This window comes from Phascolarctos cinereus, unplaced genomic scaffold, assembly GCF_003287225.1.
Source record: "Phascolarctos cinereus isolate Bilbo 61053 unplaced genomic scaffold, phaCin_HiC Scaffold_8;HRSCAF=390, whole genome shotgun sequence".
NCBI lineage: Eukaryota > Metazoa > Chordata > Mammalia > Diprotodontia > Phascolarctidae > Phascolarctos > Phascolarctos cinereus.
In genome coordinates this window covers 19,601,052-19,624,865 of record NW_027556291.1, presented here as the reverse complement: position 1 = coordinate 19,624,865, position 23,814 = coordinate 19,601,052, and the positions used below count along the sequence as shown (strand labels likewise).

Below are 23,814 nucleotides of genomic sequence, written 5' to 3'. Positions count from 1 at the left end.
TGTTAAAATGAAAACTTGTCAGTTTGGTAAACGGCATTGTTTTTTGTACTTGTAGACCTTTGAAATCAATGGCCACTAGCATATAACCTATTAAAAAGGCTTATAATGAAGGCATGTTCCCTACATAACCTGTTTTATAGAATCATTCCCTTGTAGAACAGGCTCCCAGACTAAAATTAGGCCTAGGAATCACTAAGTCAATCCCCCAGCTCCAGAACAGAATTCAGGAATGATGAAGGTCACCATAGGGTTCTTTATGAACAATCAGTGGATCCTGATGGCAAAAGCCAGATCACATGATCTGAGAGTAGGCCAAGCCCACAGCGGGACAAGCTGCTCCCTAGCAAAATGTAAACTTGGACGCTATAATTTTATATAACAAGGACATTCATGTTCCAGCTCCACTACTCCACTACCACCTTTCTATCTGCCTGCCTTTGCTTTTACAGATCTACTTTTTTTTTTTGCCAGGATAACCTAGAAGCAGTCTTAAGAGGGGCAACATCACGTAGTGGATAAAATACTGAACTTAAGAGTCAGGAAGCACTAAGTCCAAATCCATTTCAGACACTTACTAGCAATGGAGCCCTGAGCAAGTCACTGAACCTCTCTCAAGGTTAGTTTCCTCATCTGTAAAATGGGGATAATAATAACATCTTTCTCCTAGGGCTACTATAAGGATCAAATGAGACACATATCACACTTAGCAAACCTTAAAGTGCTATATCAACAGCAGCTATTCCCAAATGGAGATTTATGACCACTACCTACCATCTTGACAGCCTTCCCTTTGTGAGCTAAACTGTGCCAACTGGTAGCCCAAGGAAATTTTTTGGTGGAAACCTGAAGCACTAAGTGAAGGGCCACTGAAGGGAAAGAACCTGTTCATTTCAATGTCCTACAGATTAACAATATAGAAGTCACTTAGGATCATAGGATCATAGATTTGAAGGTGAATGGAACCTCAGAACTAATCTTGTCTATTAACTTCTTTATTTTACAAATGAGGAAACTGAGACCTACAGAGTTTAAGTTTCCTGCTCAAAGTCACAAATACCCTAGAAGAGTTGGTGATTCAATAAATTTGGCTAGATACAGAAAAGCAACAAAGGAACACGTCCATACTTCAATGGATCCATGATCTCATTGATGCCTACATTGATGTCTTCCCTTTACGCAGAAAGCACGTCTACACAAGTCCCCAGTAAATTCTGCCTCCTTGCCCCCATGAACAGATAATAGGAGAACATGGACAAAGGTTGCACAGGATGGACAGGCATTGCTGTTCATGGGGGCAAGGAGGGAGAATTTACTGGGGTCCTGTGTAAACACGTATATAGCATCTTGACTTGTTTATGGTATGTTCCCTATAATAACTAGAAACATATGACTAACAATGAGACGTCAGTGCCTTTGGGGGCCACTCAATCTGCTGAGTTGTCTTATCTTTGGCTCTCATTTCATTTAATATGAATTTCACATCACTGTATAACTGATAGTTTGAACCGATTTGACTTTTGTTTTTTCCCCACAATACAACCAACTGAGAAATCAGGAACAAAATTCAAAAAACTCTCTCATTCCTAACTGAATATGGAGATGCCCATTACAAAATCCACCTACTACTCCCCAAACCCTTTTCTGATTACCTGAGTCGGCCCTGATCCAGGTCCCCCCTGAACTTCCTCAGCTCTTACAGTTCGATTAATCACATTCTGTTTTCGATCGTTTGCTGCTGTGTCATGTGTGTTATTCTTGGCTTCACTGACTGGATGAAGAGGTCCTAGAGGACAAAGAAGAAAAAGAATCTGAAGCAGCAGATGGTAACATGAGCTGGGGTCAGACAGCTGGACAATGCAGAACAGACAGAGGGGCAGAAGAAGAAGGGCTACTGACCATTTGGAGCTACATAATCACCAGAGGGTTCTTCTCATGACAGGTAGGGGCAGGGGGTGGCCAGGAAGGTGCTGGGCCTGCTTAGAAGGCAGCAGTTTCTTGGACTCTAAACAGTAATGATGCAAATCCGCAGGAGTCACCAGAACAGAAGGAAGTTGGCTAAGTAATGAGACTAGGACAAGAGCCTGACAAAGGCCTGGAAAAACTGCGTAAGAATAAAAATGCTCCCAATGAGCTCAGCCTGGGGACAAAAGCACAAGACAATACAAAGGGGTCTCTCTGCTCTGCAATAATGGGCCCCAGCAAGCTGGAGAGCTGCTTGGTTCATACTGTGCCAGGGAGAATGAATTTTGGACTGGAGAGAACACACTAAAATATGCCTAAGGAGGCATGGACAGCTTAGATAAGGAGGGAGGCAGGGAGAGAGCACCTCCTTGTCCTTGATGAGTGGAAGTCACCCAGCCCTGATGAACTTCAGGATTATGCTACTAGAAGAAACAATGGGTGTGTATTCTTAGCTACCATCAGGGATCTTTAAAAGACAACAGAGAATGGCAGCAGTGTCCCAAGACTGGAAAAGAGCAAAGGTCACAACTTGCAACCAAAGGGAAGGGAGTGAAATCTGCCAACTCTACCAGTGAGCTCAACTTCAATTCCTGGCAAACAACTATTTCCCCACCCCAGAACTTGTGATTTTGTCCCCATGGGAAGCCTCCCAGTACAGAAACTCCCTCTACAATGCACAATGACAAGCCTTGGACCATGTGTCAAAGGTGGGGCTTGACCCCAGGTTACTCTGACCTTGAAGCTGGCCCCCCATTCATTGCCCCATGCTGCCCGCGATATAGCATCTTCTTAAAGGGCTAGTTAGTGAACTCAATCTAGAAATGGAAGCAGTGGAAAACAAAGAGCTACCCCCTGACTTCCTCAAAAAGCCATCATGCTTTACTAAGGGAGAGCATTCCAGGAAGAGAGGAAACGCAAGGGCACCGAGTCAGGAAATGGAGCATCATGTGCCAGGAACAGCAAAAAGGCCAATGTCACTGGATCACAGAGTACATGGAGGGGAATCAAACATAACAAGACTGGAAAGGTAGCAAGGGGTCAGATCACAAAGGGCTTTTACAGCCAAACAGAAAATAACGCTTGTTATCCCGGTGGTGTGAAACACACATGTGCTTTAAGAAGATCCTTTTGGCAGGTGAGTGAAGGATAGACTGGAATGGGGAGAGACCTGAAGCCAGAAGACTTATCAGCGGGCGATTACAATGGTCCAAGCATGAACTGAAAAGAACTGAAACCAGGGTAGAGGTTGTTTTAGCAGAGAAAAGGGGATGTGTAGTGGAGACGCTGCTAAAGTACCCTGTAACAGATTCTGGATACATCGGATGAGTTCAAGTAAGGAGTCAAGGATGGCACCTAGGTTGTGAGCCTGACTGACTGGAATGATGCCTTCAACAGTAGTGGGGAAGGTCAGAGAAGAAGGTTTGAGAAAAAAGATCATGAATTCCATTTTGTGTATCCTGAGTTTAAGATGCAGAAATACTAAACATACCTTTTATATCCCAAAACACAATAAAAATAGTAATTAATTTAAGGAACATAGACCAAAAGAAAGGCTTCATGATAAAATCCTAGAAAACTATTGGGTCAAAGAAGAAATCAGCAACTATATGAAAGACAATAATGACGAGACAGCATGTGAAAATTTCTGAGATGCTGCTAAAGCAATCCTCAGAGGAAAAATTATATCCTCCCAAACATGCATTTATAAAATAAGAAAAAAGGGAGGATTAAGTGAAAAGAATATGTAATTTTAAATGTTAGGAAGCCAACCAATAAGCAAACCCAAAACAAGCACAAAAGAGGAAATCCTGAAAAACAGATAAATTGGAAACCCACAAGACTGTATAACTTGTAAACAAAACTAAATGCTGGTTCTTTGAAAAGACTAATATAACTGATAAATCTAATTTAAAAAAAAGGAAAAATTAAATTAACAAAATAAAAATGAAATTAAAAAGTACAAGAGGAAACCATGGCAAACCCAGAAGAAATAAAAAAGAAAAAGAATTAGCAGAACCTACTATACATTAAAATACGCAACAAAACTGAGAATTCAACATTAGATTTTTTTAAATGACAAAATATTCAAATCAACAGCATTTAATGTGTTTCTTAAATAATCCAATCTCAGGAAAGGAACTAGCTCTAACTGAACTATCAAAGCAGAGAAAGGTGCGAGTGGTAGGGGCAAGGGGAAGAATTCTGCCACACTTTAAAGGAACAATTAACAGACAGACTACACAAATTATTCTCAAAAAATTCTGAATGAAAGTTATCTAACAGACTCCTTTTATGAAATAAACACAATCCTAATACCTAAACCAAGTAGGCTAAAGCAAAGGAAGAGAAATATAGAACAGTATCATTAATGAATATCAATCTCAAAAAAATAAATAAAAATTCTTACAAAAAGACTACAGCTATTTTATGAAAAAATCATTTATTATGATCCTGAATGTTTACTAGAGATATAAGGATGCTCCAACCATTGGGAAAACAACACAACTAATTTTTTAAAAACATAATCACATGATTATCTCAAGAGACACAGAAAAATTCTTTGTCAAAGTTGAATAGTCATTTATACTATTTTTTTAAAAAATCTACAAAACAGAGGTATAGAGCAGGGAGGGCTTCTTAACCTGGGGTCCATGAACTTGCTTTGTAAAAAACATTTTGATAATGGTACTTCAATATAATTGGTTTCCATGGTAATGCTGTACACATTATTTTATGCATCTAAAAACATGATTCTGAGAAAGATCCAGACACTTAATCAGACTTCTAAAGGGGTCTATGACATGAAAAAGATAAAAACAAAAACAAAAAAAACCCTCCTGGTATACAGTGATATCTTTAATGTGATGGGAAAAAAAAAATCTATCTAAAACCAAAACCTACTACTATATGTAACATGGAACCACTAGAAGCTTTCTCCGTAGGAAGAAGACCAAAGCAAAAAGATACCCCCTTTTCTCCACTAGTGCTAGAAATGTTAGCACTGACAATAAGACAAGAGAAATAAACTAAAGGAATAAATACAGGCCCAAAAAATACCAAACTATCCCTACTGGCTCAAGACATGATAGTTTAATTAGAAAATCCTGGGGAATCTGAAAAAAAATACTATTTGAGGAAATTAAAAGCTTCAGCAAAGTTACAGGCTAAAAAATAACCCTACAAGCATCAACAGAATTTCTATATAACAGTAACAAAACTCAGGAGAAAATAATAGAACAGAAAGGCCCATTCAGAATAGCTACAAAGTGCAAAAAAATATCAGGGAGTCAGCCCACCAAAGCACACTCAATACTTACATAGATACAATTACAAATGCTTCTAAAAAATAAAGAACTGAAAAAATAAAAAAAATAAAGAACTTAAATAACTGAAGGATATTGAGTGTCCAGGGCTTATTAGTGCCAATATAATAAAAAATGGCAGTACTATCAAGTTAATATGATGATTTAATGACAGACCATGCTACCAAAATGATTCTTGACAGAGCTGACAAAAAAATAACAAAATTCATTTGGAGAAACAAAAGACAAAAAAAATCAAGACAAATAATTAAAAAGTCAGGAATGAAGGATGAATAACACTTCCAGACCTCAAACTATATTATAAAGTAGTAGTCATAAAAATTTTGGTACTGGTTCAAAAGAGAAAACTAGAGCAATGGAAGAGACTAGATAAACAGGAATTAGAAATAACGTTAACCCAATGTTTGCTAAACTTGACAACATCAATTCCCTACGAAAGAATTCCCTACTTGATGAGATTAACTGGGGAAAATTGAAAATGAGTTTGTCAGAAGTTAGGTTTAGACCAATAGCTTACATACATATGCATGTATGTATGTATGTATATAAAAAAACTCCAAAAGATATGTGGCCTGGATATTAAAGATCAAAATATTTTAAAAATTAGAAAAGAAGCAGAGTATATCTTTTACATCTATGGCTCAGAGATGAATTATTAACCAAACAAGGTAAAAAGGACTGCAACAGATAAAAGAGACAATTTTGATTTGAAAAGCTTTTGCATTAACAAAATTAATGCAACTAGGATAAAAAGAGACAATCAACCATCTATAAGGGTCTGGTATCCAAGATACATCCATAGAAATATGTATGCATACATATATATAAATATATATATATATATATATATATATATATATATCAACAGTAACATATAAAATCAACTCCTTTCCCCAATCTATAAGTAGTCAAAGAATATGAATAAGTAATTTTCAAAAGAAATATCGCAAACAGGTATTATTCTGATGTTCAAATTATGGAATCTGTTAAGAATCTGTCAAGCTATGCTTAGTAAATAAAAACAATTCATTTGCGTGGGAAAAAGAAACAACGAAAATAAGAAAAATGAAGCAACATAAAAATCAAACGACAGGGTTAGAAGAGATGTAAAACGTTCTAAGCTCATTGATTAGAATAGGATAAGAATGTTTTCAAAAGCCATCTGCAAATAGCACTGATCAATATAATAAACATCATTTCCCTAACTTTGAAAAAAATCATCAGAATCAACATCTTAGCAAAACAAGCCAGTGAAAGTGATTTTCTCCTTTTTACCTTCTGATTCAACAAGCCTAAGCTTTATCATTTCACTTTGCAATCCTTTACACTGGAGAGAAGAATCATAAACGGATATGAAATGGGGTGCCCTGAATCTGAGTCCTGGATCTAGTACTTATTAGCTGTGTGACCTTGGACAAGTCACTTAACCATTTTAAGTCTCATTTTTTTCATCTGTGGAATGATAAAGGTCAGACCAGATTTTTGTCATATAGAAGAAGAAACTGCATTGCTTGATCACAGTGTGAGGTAGTCAACAAACACTTATATAAGCTTTTCCTATATTCAAAGGCACGATACTTACGCATTAGGGATACATTATTTTAAAGGACAAAGTCCTTGCCCTGAAGAAGTTTGCATTTTACTGGGAGTGTGTGTGTGTGTGTGTGTGTGTGTGTGTGTGTGTGTGTGTGTGTGTGGGGGTGGGGAAGTACATTCAATAAGCCAATAATTAAGTACCATGCATTTACTACGTGTAACAAGGGACTGACCAATGACAGCACAATCCTCAAGAACATGGACAATGTACTCCTCTTGGTGCAAATCTCTATGTGGCATTTTGTGATAATAAAAATAAAAATAACGATAACAATAACAGCATTCACATAGTGCACTAAGATTATATAAAGTCTTTACATACAGGCATCCATCAGACATATTTCGGGTTCGGTTCTAGACCACTGCAATAAAGCAAATACCACAGTAGAAGGGAAGAGAATAAGAAGTTGTATAATATTTACTATGTGTCAGACACTGTGCTAAGTGCTTCTTAGAAATATCTCATTTTATCCTCACAATGGCTTGTGAAGTAAGTGCTATTATCCCAATCTTAAAGTTGAAGAAACTGAGGCAACAGAGTTTACATGACTTGCCCAGGGTTACACTTAAGTGTTAATTCAGGACTTCCTGATGTCAGGCCCAGACGCTCCACTGCATCAGCAGTAGCTTCAAAGATATGAAGGCAAAAACAATCACTGCCCTGAAGAAGCTACACAACACACACACACACACACACACACACACACACACACACACACACACACACGACAAAGTAGTTAAAGTAGTAGGGCAAAGGAGAGATTCAGTCAAATTAAACATTTTTTGAAGCTTGATGGATGTAAGACAAGAGGCAGATTTTAGCTCTACGTAAGGAACTTTCCAAAAACTAGCTCTATAGAAATGGAATGGACCATCTAATAAAGTAGTGAGTTGCCCATTGACAAAGGTATTCAGGATAATGCTGAATGACCACTTGCTGACAAAGTTGGATGTTATAGAAAGAATTCACAAATCAGGTAGAGTGTTTTCTTCATTTGAAGATGAAGGACTTGGACTAGATAATTTCAAAAAGCCTCTCATTCTATAACAAGGTAAGTCATAAGACCCTTTTCTTGTCTAAGATTCTGTGAAATCAACTCCCTTTAAAACCTACTCTTTTCCTCTATGTCATAATTTATTATTGCAAATCTCAGGATATAATTAGCTTGCTTTCCCTGTGTCAACGGAAGTTAATTATGCTAAACAGTTACCAACCCGAGAATATATTTCCAATTTATTACAACTTGATTCCACTGAGTTCAATACTCTTGTTGCCCGTATAAAATCTTTGTTTCTTTTACAGTCCTGCCAAAAAGAACTTGAATTTTGGTGGGAGCCAGTATTAAAATGCAGACATTATAGACATAAAATTAAATAACTACACCAACTAATGTTTAAAATATATTTCAAAAGCCATTATTCACAGGCAAGACTCATATCTCATGGGGGGGGGAAGTACAATAGAGTTGGCCTGACAAGAATGAAAAGAACCCTATAAATACAAAAAAAATTTCTAGCAATGCTATCAAATTCTGCATGAGTTCATACCTAAATGCAAAAGGAATTCTAATTGCTGAAGAAATTTATTTCAGCTGTGGCTTTGTATGAGCAAATATGGATCTGCCATCTGGTATACTGTGGATGATTCTTCGACCAAGCAGCAAAGATAAGTTATCAAATAAGATGTGAATGAGTCATGTTGTAAAATCATCAAGAAGATCCATTTCTCTCATTCCCCATCCAAACAGGAAACTAGGTCTCAACACAGAATAAGAGGACGCTGGAACTGGAAGGGACTTTGGAGATCATCTCCCACCATCTACTCACCTAAGCACTGGCCTCCATAACCAGAGCATCATCTAGAATTCTCCAATCTAATTTAAAACACATTCTTCCATCAAGCACTTCTCTGGGCCTTCATGATTCCTTTCAGCTTTCAAGTTCCATTTTCAATTTATTATTGAAACTGGGACTTGCCTGAGGAGATATCATAATGAATAGAAGATAGAGTCAATCTACCCCTGGGTTTTCTACCTGGGTGACAGGAGCCTGGGAGACAACTTAAACCAAAAAGATCAGTTCTTTCAACTTTGCTTTGAGGTTATGGACAATTCCAGTTTTGATCAATTATTTAAAAGCTTTACTTATTCTGCAATCAACATTGCTTGATCATTAAATTATAATTTATAGAGTATTCACAAATCCAAGAATGTTAGATATTTGGTTGTTTTATTATTTTTAAAGAAAATCATCAATGCTAAAATGGGGGGAGGGGAAGAAGAGATCCTTTCAGTAAAATGTTTTCCTTGTTTGATATTATGCATGTCACTGTCAACTACACATAGCTTATAATGCTATTCACTGAACAGTCTCATCCTTTGGAAGCATGTACCAAAACCCTCAATTTAATTAAAAGAGAAACAGCTTTCTGACTCACATCCTAGGCAATATTTTTCACTGTCTCCCCATCACAATGGTTTCTGAAATATTTCACTTGCAAAAGTAGGTTAGAAAACACTCTGCAAGAGACAGAAAAAAAATTGCTCTGAATATTATCTAGTATCTTTAAAATTAAGATAGTTTTCATTTTTAATATTGAATTAGAACACTGTTTTAAAATTTTCAGCTATTTACATTTGACTCATATTGCTTGATTGCTTAAATATTTAGCATTTATTTTCTACTACATCCAATGGTGACCAGTACCATGGTGCAGTAGATGGGGCTGGACTTGGAGGCAAAAAAACCTACATTCCAATCTTGCTTTTGACATTCACTTACTGCTGTGAAAACATGGGCACTTCACCTCTCTGAGCTTCAAGCACCTCCCTATAAGTGTGAGATGGGCTGCAATCTGTACTGGAGGATAGAGTTCTCACAGCCACTGATGAAATTACAGATCTTTGAGGCAGCTGGGTGGCTCAGTGGATAGAGCACTCGCCCTGGAGTCAGGAGGACCAGAGTTCAAATCCAGCCTCAGACACATATAACACTCACTAGCTGTGACTCTGGGTAAGTCACTTAACCCCAATTGCCTCACCCCCCCAAAAAAAAGAAATTACAGATCCTTGACAAGGCAACATTTCCAATTTTAAGGCTAAAAAGAGGGAAATACACTAGATCGAATTTGATCCCCTGACCCTGGCCTCCTGGTTGTTCCACAAATAAGTTGCTCCATCGCTCAGATCCAGGAATTCTCTTAAAATGAGAGAATGAGGCTGTCCCTCATTGTTGAAATACTCTTCTTCGTCCTCTCTGACTACTGACTTCCTCAGCTTCCTGAAGTCCCAACTAAAATTCCACCTTCTACAGGTAGTCTTCCCCAATCCTTAATTTCAGTGCCTTCCTTCTTTTAATTATTTCCCATTTATCTTCTACATAGTGCTTTGTATAGATTTATTTGTATGCTGTCTCCCCTGTTAAATTGTAAGGTCCTTGAGGGCAAGGACTATCTTTTGCCTCTTTTTGTATCCCCACCACTTAGCACAGTGCCCACTGTAGCAGGCCTTTAATGTTTATTGACTGATCAATTAACTATTAAGTATAGGACCTTTTTTTTTCCCCTTGAAGAGAGGCTGATATTTGTTTCTGAAACTTCTATCACTTCTAGGTCAGCCCTTTGGGGCCATCAGAACAAGGTGAATCCTTCTTTCCCACAGCAGCCCTTCAAATATTTGAAAATAGCAGCATATCTATACCTATATTGTCTATTCAGATTTACTCCAATGCCTTATGAAGCACTGGGATTCAATTCAATAGGCATTTATCATACACATATATACAAAGGTATACGTATACATGTATAAACACACAAACACACACAATGGATTTTGCTAGGTGCTAGGGATACACAGTTTCTGTCCTAAAGGAGATTAAATATACGGGAGATACAATGTGGAAACAGACAAGCAAGAACAGGAAAATTTAAGGAAAGGAAAATAGCAACTAGGGGAGCAGAGAAAGCTTTCCACAGAAGGCAATACCTGAGCTGAGCCCCGAGGGAAACAAGAGATTGAAGAAATGCATTCAAGGTGCAGAACAGACTGTGCAAAGAGGTGGAAGACACACACACACACACACACACACACACACACACACACACACACACACACTAAAGGAGGGGCCTTAAGTGAGGAAAATAAAATCACTTTGAATGCCTTTGGAAGAAATGAATTCCTATTTTAAACTATTTCAATCTTGCAAAAGAAACTAACACTGATCAAAACTGCATGATTAATAATAATAATAACAATAATAGCTGAAGCATATATAGCAATTTAAGGAATGCATTTTATGTACAATATCTCAACAGTATTGTGAACTACTATTAACTCCATTTTACAGGTGAGAAAACTGAGGCTCAGAAGGGTTATATGACTTGTCCTACATCTCAGAGCCAGTGATTCTCTCAGGAAGGATCAATTCTCCAGTCTTTATTCTTCTAAGTCCAGCTACCTAAACCTCTAAACTACATTTGGCCACGATTCTGATAAAAACTACATCTAAAGAGGTGATAAGAAAAACAAAATACCCACTGCACATCACCCCCCTTCTTCTTTACGTGTTGCAGCAGGGTAGAAATCAGAAGATAAAAAGATGAGGAAATGTACATGCAGACACCAGGCCCATGAATGACTTGTTTGTTCCTGTTGCATTTGCATTTACCTATTCAGGCCAGAAATCATTTCACTCATAGACAAATAGAGCAAATGAGGAATTATTTCTCTTCACCTTAGTCTTTCTACCTACCAAGGACATTACATGCCATACAAAGAGCGATTCAAGGTTGCACAAGATGAGCCTGGTGAAGGTCACCAGGGACAGTGGGGAAGTCTTGGATTCCAAAAAGATCAAACATTTCAAAATATTAAATCCAAACAAACCAAGCCACAACAATTAAAAACTGCCACAATGATCAAGTAGAATAGGAGAAAAGAAAGAGGTGTTTTCACTCAGTGTGTGTGATGATTTATTAATGTCATCATGCACAAGAAATTCAAGGTCATGTTTTTGCATATTGTAACTTTGCAGTACATTTCAGATAAAGGGATGAAGCATGTTAACATTTTGCTCAAGTTTCTAAACTTGATAAGGCAGCTGGGAGGCAGAACAGAAGAGAACAATGGACCTGGAATCCAGAAGACTGAGTTCAATCAAATCTGTCCTCAGACACATACTAGCTGTGTGACCCTGGGCAAGTCAACTTAACTTTTCCATGCCTCAGTTTCCTCAACCATAAAATGGGGAAAACAATAGCACCTACCTCCCCACAGCTGTGAAGATCATAGGAGATAAAATTTACAAAGCTCTGTGCACACCTTAAAGCACTATATAAAGGCCAGCTATTATTAACTACCCTTATTTCTATTACCTGATTATGCCACATGTTTAGTAATTAATATTGTTAAAGCACCCACTTCACAAATGGCCTTTTTCTGTGTGGGTAATTGACAATACACTTATATAGATTTTTAGAAAACTTTTTAGTCCAGTTGAGCTTCAGAAAAGATTCATATCAGGAATGCACATTTTTAAAGCCATTATGGGAAAAAATCTCCATAAATTTCCATCTGTCTTGCATAAAGAACAATACCCAGAAGATATGCTTGTAAGATGTTTTCAGTTGTTTTACACATCCTGTAGAAGACCACATTTAATTCAACAAGAATTAAGAGTCCATCACAGGTCCTGTTGTTACCCGTTAATGCCAGGTACTGCTCTGGTAGTAAGGGTTACAATGACAAAAAGGAGGAGCTGCTTCAGGGGCCTTACATTCTACTGAGGGAAACAACATGTGTCTATTTTTTTTTTTAACCAAAACTATGATTTCATTGATATAGGGAACTCTCAGGAAGAAAACTTCCTCATTCAGTGCACATAGGTTCTTTCTCTGCAATGGAAGTCTCAGATTGCCATCCATACTGGTTAGGCCCTAGAGCACTGAGTTATTAAGTGACTTGCCTGTGGGTGTCAGAAGTGGATGCAAAGCCAGGTATTCCTGACTCCAAGGACACCTATCAACTCCATTATGTATGTAAGTATAAGATATATACAAAAAAGCACAACACAGTTTTGAGAGGAAGAGAATACAGATGCAATCTGGGCTTTAAGCCTGGGGCATCTGCATAAGACACTCTTCTTGTTTCCACTCAAGAATGGACACATGTGGTTCCATGCTGTCTTTAGGGAGAAACCCCTGGAGATAAAGAGAGAAAAAATTTGGGAAGCAGCAGACGTGTAAAGGAGCCCATGCCTTAGAACCAGAAGAAATCAAAAGAGTGAGAGTATGTTATATACAGTTATATGCTAATAAAACTGAGAACACAAAAGAAAACAAGAGATTCTTTCATATGTGTTCAAAATATAAAATACCCAATCAGAAGACCACATAGAGACCTTATATAACTCGATCTCAGCAAAGGAAATAGATCTAGAGATTAAGAAACCACCAAAGAAAAAACTCCTGGCCCTTACGGACTTGCAGGAGAATTTAAACTTTTAAAAAACAATTCCTACTCATACTTCACGAATTATTCTCAAAAACTGAGAAAAAAGTCATCCTACCAAAATCCTTTTCTAAGCCACAGTCCTAATGGCTAAATCATGGAAAGACAAAACAGAAGGAAAACCGAGTACCAATATAATTAATGAACATTAACTCAAAAATTCTAGACAAATCCTTGTCAGACTACACGCACCATGACCAAATGGGATTTATACCAGGGATGCAAGATGGCTCAATATCAGGAAAACAACCAACCTAATTAATCATATTCAAAATCAATGTACAAAAACCACATGATCATCGCAAAAGATGCAGAAAAGGCCTTTTACAAAGTATAACACTCTTTTACACCAAAAATCCTACAAAATACAGGCAGAGAAGAATCTTTAATATAAAAAGTATCTATCCTAAACCAAATGCAAGCATGATATACAATGAGGATAAACTAGAACTTTTTTCAGCAAATTTGGGAATAAAGTAAGAAAGAATACTTTCCCCACTATTTGATAGAATTCTGGAAATGCTAACAATAGCAATAAAACAAGAGAAAAGAGATTAAAGGCATAAAAATATATAAAGAGGAGATAAAACTATCCCTATTTTGCTGATATGGTACTATCCTTGGAAAATCCTAGGGAATCAGCAAAGATACTCATTGAGACAACAGCTTCAGCAAAGCTGAAAACTACAAAATAAATCCTCAAAAATCAGCAGTATTTCAGTATAATAATAACAAAACCTAAGAAGCAATAACACAAAGAGAATTATTATTCCAAATAAGTACAAAATGCATAAAATATCTTAGGATCCATCTCGCAAGACACACAAAAGACTTGTATACATTCAATTACAAAGGACTCCTTAAAGAAATACACAACTTAAACAGCCACAGGCCTATTCAATGCTCATGAGTAGGCCATGCCAATATAATAAAAACCACCACAATCCTACCAAAATTAATTTATACTTTTAATGCTATACCAACCGAATTATCAAGGAGATAGGTTTTTTTTGGAGGGGGAGGTGATTAGGGATAGTGACTTGCCCAGGGTCACTCAGCTAATATGTGTCTGAGGTCCCATTTGAACTCAGGTCCTCCTGGCTCCAGGGCCAGTGCTCTATCCACTGTGTCACCTAGCTGCCCTGAGATACTTTTAAAAACTGGATAACAACAAAAATCATATGGAAAAATAAAATGCCTAGAATACCAAAGAAAATTATGAAAAAAGTAGGAATGAAATGGGAATAGCATTTCTAGACTTCAAACTATATTATAAAGCAACAGACATCAAAGCTATCGAGAGAGAGAGAGAGACAGACAGACAGAGAGACAGAGAGAGAGAGACAGAGAGAGAGACAGAGAGAGACAGACAGACAGACAGACAGACAGACAGACAGACAGACAGAGAAAGAACACGAACAAGCAGATGAGAGAGAATCTCAGAAGAAAGAAACTAGTGGGAGGAAGCAGGAAATGTGAGATGAGTTGAGTCTGGAAGAAATCCAGGGAAGTAGGAGTTAGAGGTCAGGGGGCTGAGTATTTCATGCCTTTGGGTCAGCCAATGCAAAGATGGAGGATGAAATATAATCTTAGAGGAACAACAAGGCAGCCAGTGTTAGCCGGATGATAGAGTGTTTAGAGCAGAGTAAAGTGTGCGAAGACTGAAAAGAGAGGAAGGGGCTGGATTGTGAAAGGCTTTAAATGCCAAAGAGAAGACTTTATATTTGATCTCTGAGGTACTAGAGAGCCATTGGACTTTACTGAAGGAGTGAGGGAGTGAAGGAGGGAGGGAGGGAGAGAGGGAGTGAGAGAGAGAGAGAGAGAGAGAGAGAGAGAGAGAGAGAGAGAGAGAGAGAGAGAGAGAGAGAGAGAAGACTAGACAGGGGAAAATCAGAAAAAAAAAATAGAACTCAGTTACCCAGTGTTCAAACATGAAAACAATATGCATGGTAACTATAACGATATAAATGGCAAGAATAACCATTACAAAAAAATTTTAATATATGTTGTAAAGTTCTAAAGAGCAAAAGTGTAGACTGGAGCTATTTTCCCCAATTCCCATTCACAGTGACAAGCTGGGCTCCCAGAGTATGGCTACTATGTCCTTTCAGGGCTCCATCAACGTACTTTCCCCTCGTTGATTATCAGTTACTATCAGTTAGTCAGCAGGACAATCACCTTTTAGAAAGGGGTTTCTACAAAGAACAGATGGAACAAAAGCATCCTCTCACATATCTCTAACAGCCTCTCCTACCAGGACACATGAGGTCCAAGGGAAACTAGGCTCAAGGTTACACTGCACACATAGCAAAAGGATAACTCAGAGGTCCCTGGCTGCTGGGCTCCCCACACCATCGCCCTTGGACATACTGCAGCTTCTCTGATCTGTTTTCTTCAGCTCATTCAGTTTGTTCTTGGCTCCTGATGCAGGCAAACCCAGTACATTGCAAGGATGCTGATGTGAAGATAGAAATTCAAAATCCTCCTGTCCTTTAAAGTTCTTGAGATCCTCCTCAGGCCAAGTCAAAGGGTGGCAGGCCATCGAACCAGATGGAGCCAAGGCAAGGGCCCTGCTTCTCGCCATGCCCCGATCATTTCTTTTTCAGGAGTCTAGCAGGAATGCTCTCTCCTAATCACTGCTCACTCAAATTCCCATTTCTAACGAGCTTGATGGTTTCATGTGTGCCCCAGAGCTTCATCCACTGGGCCACCTAACTACTCTCAGGTCACACTAAGGCCACAAAGAAGCAAAATAATGATTTCCTTATGGAAATAGACTTTTGAAATCTTTTACATGCCATGGATAAGCACTAGATGATTTTGTTTTAAAATCCTGCCCCTGGAGCCAGAGAAGGCTGATAATAATTCCAGGATGGTCCCAGGATCTGTCCCTATCTACACTCTCTTTCTGAGGTAGTCCACAAACAGACAGGAACAGAGTGAGGGGCACCTCAGAATGTCAGAAGTTCTGGTCCTTCCTGATGCTCTCCTGTTTTCCAACAGCCCGTGTTTTGCATGCAGAGGACACAGCAGCATTTTTTAAAGTTCCAAAGTCAGGAGATTTTCTTTCTGCAGTTCTCTACACACTAGAGGCATATTTAGAGCCACCACTTCTATGCTTAAATTCCAATGAAAGAATGTGTAGAATTTGTCATCAGTGAGTGATTTCTTTCACCTTTGGCTACCTACCCAAGCCCAGTTATGCAGCTTTCACAGATGAAGATCTTCAAATGGGAAAGAAGCTTCTTTTCATTGGTGCTCTAGCTTCTGTGCTCCCCAAACTTGGCCTCTAAGCTACTGCAAAGGTGCCTGCCTGCACTACCTCCCGGATGCTTTCATTCCTCTATGGGCTGGGTCCCAGGACCCTGCAATCTCTCACATACAAACACTCTTTCACCAACTAGAGTGTGAGCAAATCAAGAGCAGGCCTAGGTCTCAACTTCTTTTATATCTTCCACAGTGCTTAGTACAGTGCTGGGCATAAGGAGTATTAGAATATTTTAAAGCAAGAAGGGACCTCAAAGGAAGGAAACTGAGAGCTATGGAGATTAAGGGCCTTGTCCAAAGTCTGGAGGTTATGGAAAAGTCAGGAAGGAAATGGGATTTGACAAGTCACACCTTGATGCTTCATAAATGCTGATTTCCTGGGAGGGAGAGTGGCATGAGGCCAGAGTTCTAGACTTGGAATCCAGGAAGACCTTGGTTCCAACCCCTCCTCTGACATGTATTAGCTGTGTGACGGTGGACACTTTCAGCTTCAGTTTCCTCATTTGTAAAAGGGAGCAAATAATACCTGTAAAATAAGGATACTACCTATTTCACAGGGTTGTTGTGAGGCTCAGATGAGAATTGGAAATGCTACAGAAAATAAACTATTACTGTCTAACTCACACTCAAAGTATGAATCTCTGCCACATCACCAAGAAGCAGCAGTAATTAGCCCCTGCTCGAACCCATAGCAAATTGGTTTATATAGAACTTAGATTGTTCATACAGAAAGACAACATATAGACAGTTTATGCCTTTAAGGAATTTATATCTTAAGACAGAACATTTAGGCATGTACATAAAATAAAATAAAATACAGTTCTGTTGCTTCAGTTGTATTTATGAGGAGAAACTGAAATGACCAATGCATAGGAAGCAGCCCAACTTCAGAGCTACTATAAGTCAATCAATTGCCCTTCATCCCTTCTAGTTAAAACCTTATTTTGGGCAGGTCCCCCAAAAGTTCATTCAACAGAATGAAGGGGAGGCTTTAGCTCCTGTGTTACCCACCCTTACCCAAGTCAGGAGGCAGAGGCAGACACATTAGAATATCCAAGTTGGTAGTCAATGACAATAGTAATCTACTATTTGATAAACCCAAAGACCCCAGCTTCTGGGATAAGAACCCACTATTTGACCAAAACTGCTGGGGAAACTGGAAAAGAGTATGGCAGAAACTAGGCATAGACCAACATCTTACACCCTATACCAAAATAAAGTCAAAATGGGTACATGATTTAGATATATAGGATGATACTATAAGCAAATTGGGAGAATAAGGTATAGTTTACCTGTCAGATCTATGGAGAACAGAAGAATTTATGACCAAACAAGAGAGAGAGAACATTATGAAATGCAAAATGGATAATTTTGATTACATTAAATTAAATTAAGTCTTTGCACAAACAAAGCCAATACAACCAAGATTAGGAGGCAAGCAGAAAATTGGGAAAGAATTTTTACAAACAGTGTCTCTGACACAGGCCTCATTTAAAATATATAGAGAACTGAATCAAATTTATAAGAATACCAGTCATTCCCCAGTAGATAAATGGTCAAATGATATGAATAGGAAGTTTTCAGATGAAGACATTAAAGCTATCTATAGTCATATGAAAAAATGCTCTAAATCACCACTGATTAGAGAAATGCAAATCAAAACAACTCTGAGGTACCACATCACAACTATCAGATTGGATAACATGACAAAACAGAAAAATTATAAAAGCTGGAGAAGATGTGGGAAAATTTGAACACTAATGCACTGTTGGTGGAGTTGTGAGCTGATCCAATCATTCTGAAGAGCAATTTGGAACTATGCTCAAAGGGCTATAAAACCGTATATACCCTTTGATCCAGCAATACTACTACTACTAGGTCTGTATCCCCAAGAGATCATAAAAAATGGAAAATGATCCATATTTACAAAAATATTTATAGCAGTTCTTTCATTGGTGGCAAAGAATTGAAAATTGAGGGGATGCCCATCAATTGGGGAATGGCTGAACCAGTTGTGGTATATGAATATAATGGAATACTATTTGTTCCATAAGAAATGATGAGCAGGCAGACTTCAGAAAAACCTGGAAGGACTTATATGAACTGATGCTGAGTGACGTGAGCAGAATCAGAACATTGTACATATTAACAGCCACATTGTGCGATGACTGACTTTGATAGACTTAACTCTTCTTAGCAATGCAAAGATCGAAGACAACTTCCAAAGACTCATGATAGAAAATACTGTCCACATCCAGAGAAAAATCTATGGAGTCTGAATGCAGATCGAAGCATACTATTTGTGCTCGCGCTCTCTTTTTGTTTTGTTTCTTCTTTCTTATGGTTCTTCCCATTCATTCTAATTCTTCTTTACAACATGACTAATGTAAAAATATGTTTAATAAGAATGTAGATGTAGAGCCTATATCAGATTGCATCCTGTCTTGGGGAGGCAGGAGGGGAGAGAGGCAGAGAAAATTTAAAACAAAAGCTTATGGAAGTGAATGTTGAAAACTAAAAATAAATTAATTAAAAAAAGAAATATGGCAAGTGAAAGCTTTCAGATTGGTCAACATTATCAGGCCACTGCCCTTTAGCCCGAGCAGAATGTGGAGACTCAGTTTAAAAAAATAATAATAATAATAATAATAAAGAATACCCAAATTGAGTAAAGCAAGCCTCAGCACCTAAATTCAACTCAATAAGCATTTACAAAGTCTGAAATTGTGGGGACAAAATACTCCCTGCACTTAAGGAGTGAACATTCTACAAGTACCAATGCCTAAGACAGACTTGGAGAGAGGGAGACTGGGGGGAGCCCAGCATCCTTCCTGAGACTGTCACCAAATCAAGAGGTGCTCATTCTGTGTGCTGGCCAGAACGCCTATCTGCCTGGCCTGAGCACACTTTGGCCTTTAGTTTCAATTCCCCAGAAGTATATATTGCTACCTCTCCTTTTTAACAAACTCAGTTTCTAAGAGAACACAAATATCAATTTGTGATTAAGTGCGTTTTGTGTTACAACACACAGACACACATGGATTCACATCCCCTCCCCCCATCACACACAAGATTCCTTAAGCACAGCTCTGACCGAGCCACTGTCCTACTCAAACTGTCAGTAAGATTCAATATTAACTGCTGTATTTGGCATTTAAAGCCCTTCATAACCTGCCCCTAACATACCTTTTTCGCCTTATTATATGACTCCCCTTTCTCTACTCGACGGCTTAATCATCCTGGCCTTCTATCTGACCCTTCCACATGCCTCTCCATGTCCTATCTCTCTACATTTGAACAGGCTGCCCCTCAGCCTTCCTCACTTGCACTTTAGAGAATCCTTGGTTTCCTTCAAGATGTGGTAGCAAAGAACTGGAAATTGCAGAGATGTCCATCCATTGGGGAATGGCCGAATAAGTTTGCAGTATATGATTGTGATTGAATACTACTGTGCTGTAAGAAATAACGAGCTGGTTGATTTTAGGAAAAACAGGGAAAGACTTGCATGAAATAATGAAGAGAGAAGTGAGCAGAACCAAGAGAACATCATATACAGTAACAGAAATATTCTTTTAAGAACAGTTATTTTGACTATTGCATATACCTGAATTAACTACAAAGGACATATGAAGAAAGATGCTATCTTCATCCAGAGAAAGAAATAAGTAGGAGTATATATAAAATAATTTTACGTATACATATCTATTTGTGTCTAATGAGAGCCACCTCCGGGGTGGGGAGTGGGAAAGGAAGAAAAAAAAAAGAAATTTACAAGATAATTTTGTTGTATAATTGTAGACAGCAAATTTGTATAGTAAATATAGATATTTGTATATAGCAAATTCTGTGCAGTAGATTTGCAGTTTCACATGCAATTACCTTTTTAAATGTATTATATTATGGAAATGCTTGTTTTATTCCATAAATTTAAAAAAATTTAAAAAGATTCTCCAGAATGCCCAGTATCACCAATATTATTCAATATTATATTAGAAATGATAGCAATAGCAATGAGAGAAGAAAAAGAAATGAAAGGAATCAGAATGGGCAATGAAGTAATGAAACTGTCTCTTTTTGCAGATGATATGAAAATATACTCGGAAAATCCCAGAGATTCAATAAAAAGCTAGTTGAGACAATTAATAATTTTAGGAAAGTAGCAAGATATAAAACAAACCCACACAAATCATCGCCATTTCTATACATCACCAACAAAACCCTGCAAGAAGAAATACTAAGAGATCACCCATTTAAAATAACCGTAGACAACCTAAAATACCTGTGAGGAGACCTGCCGAGGGAAACCCAGGAACTACATGACCATAATCATAAAACATGCTTTATACAAATAAAGTCAAATTTAAATAACTGAGTAATATTAATTGTTCATAGGTAGGCAGAGCCAATATAATAAAAATGATAATTTTACCTAAATTAATCCATTTCTTCAATGCCATACTAATTAAATTACCAAAAATTATTTTATCAAGCTAGAAAAAATAATAAAATTCATTTGGAAGAACAAAAGGTCAAGGGCATCAAAGGCATTAATGAAAAAAAAATGTAAAGGAAGGAGGTTTGGCAGTACCAGATCTTAAACTGTGTTATAAGGTGATAATTATCAAATCTAGTACTTGCTAAGAAACAGAAAGGTGGATGAGGGGAACAGAGTAAACATATACTACACAGTAAACCTCGTGTTTGACAAAGTAAAGATTTAAGCTCGTGGGATATGAACTTGCTATTTGGGAAAGTAGTCTGGCAGAAATTAGCTGTAGAACAATGTCTTACACCATTTCCCAATACATGACCTAGCTATAAAGGCAGATATCATCAGTAATTCAGAAGGACATGGACCATATTACTTAACAGACTTATGGATAGGAGAATTTATGAATAAAAAAGAGATAGCATTCTGAGATGTAAAATGGACAATTTTCATTACACTAAATCAAAAAGGTTTGTACAAATAAAACCAATGCAGGAAAGATTAGAAGGAAAGCAGAAAATGGGGGATAGGGGAGGAAACTGTCAAATTTACAAGAATATGAGTCATTTCCCAATTGATAAATGTTCAAAGGATATGAACAGGCAGTTTTTGGATGAAGAAATCAAAGCTATATATAGTCATATGAAAAAAGTGCCTAAATCATTACTGATTATGAAAATGCAAATTAAAACAACTTTGAGATATCATCTCAAACCTATCAGATTGACTAAAATAATAGAAGGGGAAAATGACAAATGTGGGAGAAAACGTTGCAAAACTTGGACACCAATGCACTGTTGGTGGAACTGTGAACTGATCCAATCATTATGGAGAGCAATCTGGAATTAGAGTCATAAAACTGTGTATACCTTTTGACCCAGCAATACTACTATTAGGTCTGTTTCCGAAGGTGATTAGGGTAAAAGGAAAATAACCTATATGTTCTAAAATATTGATAGTAGCTCTCTTTGTGGTGGCAAAGAAGTGGAAACTGAGGGGATGCCCATCAACTAGGGAATGGCTGAACAGGTTGTGCTATATGATTGTGATGGAATGTTAATCTGCTATAAGAAATGATGAGCAATAAAAAGAAATGATTTTAGAAAAACCTGGAAATACCGGCATAAAATAATGAAGAGTGAAATGAGCAGAACCAAGAGAACATTGTGTACAGTAACAGCAACATTGTTGCAAGAATAAATGTGGATAAATGAGTTATATAAACATTCAAATCAACTACAAAGCACCTATGAAGGAAGATGCTATTCACCTCCAGAGAATGAACTAATAACAAATAGAAGTATGCATATTATGGTTTGACAAATATATATGTATGTATACACACATACATATATATACACACACCCATATACATATATGTGTATGTGTGTGTATCTTGGGTTAAATGGTGGCCTTCCCTAGTGCAGGGTAGGAAGGAGACAGGAATTTAAACTGCAACAAAAATAAATAAACTAAATTAAAATTTAAAAACAGATGCAGTTCCAGAGCTTCTTGACCTTCTCTGAGCTACTCACACCTCCCCCCCTCACCCATGACCTAGTATTTTATCTGGTATACATTCATACATAGATAAGCTGCCCCTCCCAACAGAGAGGCTGGAGCAAGCTCCTTGAAGGAACGGATCTTATCCTTTTTGTCTCTGTATCTCCAAAGTCTAGCACAGTGTCAATACTCAATAAATGCTCATAGATCAATATTTCAACATGTCAAATGGAAACTCAGACTTGTCTCTTTAGTTATAGCAATAAAATGAATTAGAATACGAAAGAAAACAAGCAGATTCACTTTCTTTCCTCAGCAAAGGTGTTCTCTCACTTCGAGCTATGAGGCTGTGCCTTTATGGTTTCCATTTGATGCAACGAATCCCTGTCTCTGTCATTTTGATAATATTATAATAGACATAACATTGCTCTTCTAATAACCATGCAATGTAGCCTTTGTAGTTCTTTGATATAAATAATATAGAGCATGGCACTGTAATATCTAGCCACTATCATCCATCTTAAATTATAGGCAGTGCATTAGAAGGCAACCATGGGAGAAGTAAGGGAGAGACAACGTGGGGGGGGAGCTTGTTAGTTGAAAAGAACATGGTGGGTTTTTTTTTACTTCAAGTCACAATTGGGGGCTTGTTTCTAAGATTTCCTACAGAATTTATTCTGAAGATCCAGAATGTCTAATATCAACTGCCCTTAAGGGGATCACACTTACGAAATAAACCATGCAATTTATGAACAATTACAGTGTGTAATCGGCCTTGTCCTCAACTTCCTGTCAGTGTGTCTTCTGAAAATAACCACGAGAAAACTGACCTCCTGCATTTTTCGTGGATTCCTAAATTGAAAACAGTTATGTCAACAAATGTTCCTACCCCAGATTGGGTTTTTTTCTAACAGCGACTGATTAAGCAAAGTCCGTTTGCATCACCACTTTTCAATTGCTCAACTGCTATTTCTTTTTCCACACAAGAACACTAGCCTGGGGTTGGGTTACATAGCAAATGACTTATGTGTTCTCCTCCCAACCATATGGCAAACTGAAGATGAGCCAGTTCAGTCGCTCATTGGCATTATTATTTGGGAAAGTGACTGCTTTCTTTTTGGCAACATGTTCCTAAAGGCATGGAAAGTGTCAAAAGTGAAGACCTAAA

The 23,814-nt window shown here is 37.7% G+C and overlaps 1 long non-coding RNA gene across 2 annotated transcripts in view; it reads right to left on the bottom strand.

The window, feature by feature from the left end:
- LOC144454965 (uncharacterized) overlaps positions 1-23,814 on the bottom strand; it is a 195,527-nt gene that overhangs the window by 141,578 nt on the left and 30,135 nt on the right. For both annotated transcript variants that reach the window (XR_013483528.1, XR_013483527.1), the window contains exon 2: positions 1,650-1,783. This is a non-coding gene — a long non-coding RNA (uncharacterized LOC144454965). The remainder of the gene's footprint in view (positions 1-1,649; positions 1,784-23,814) is intronic.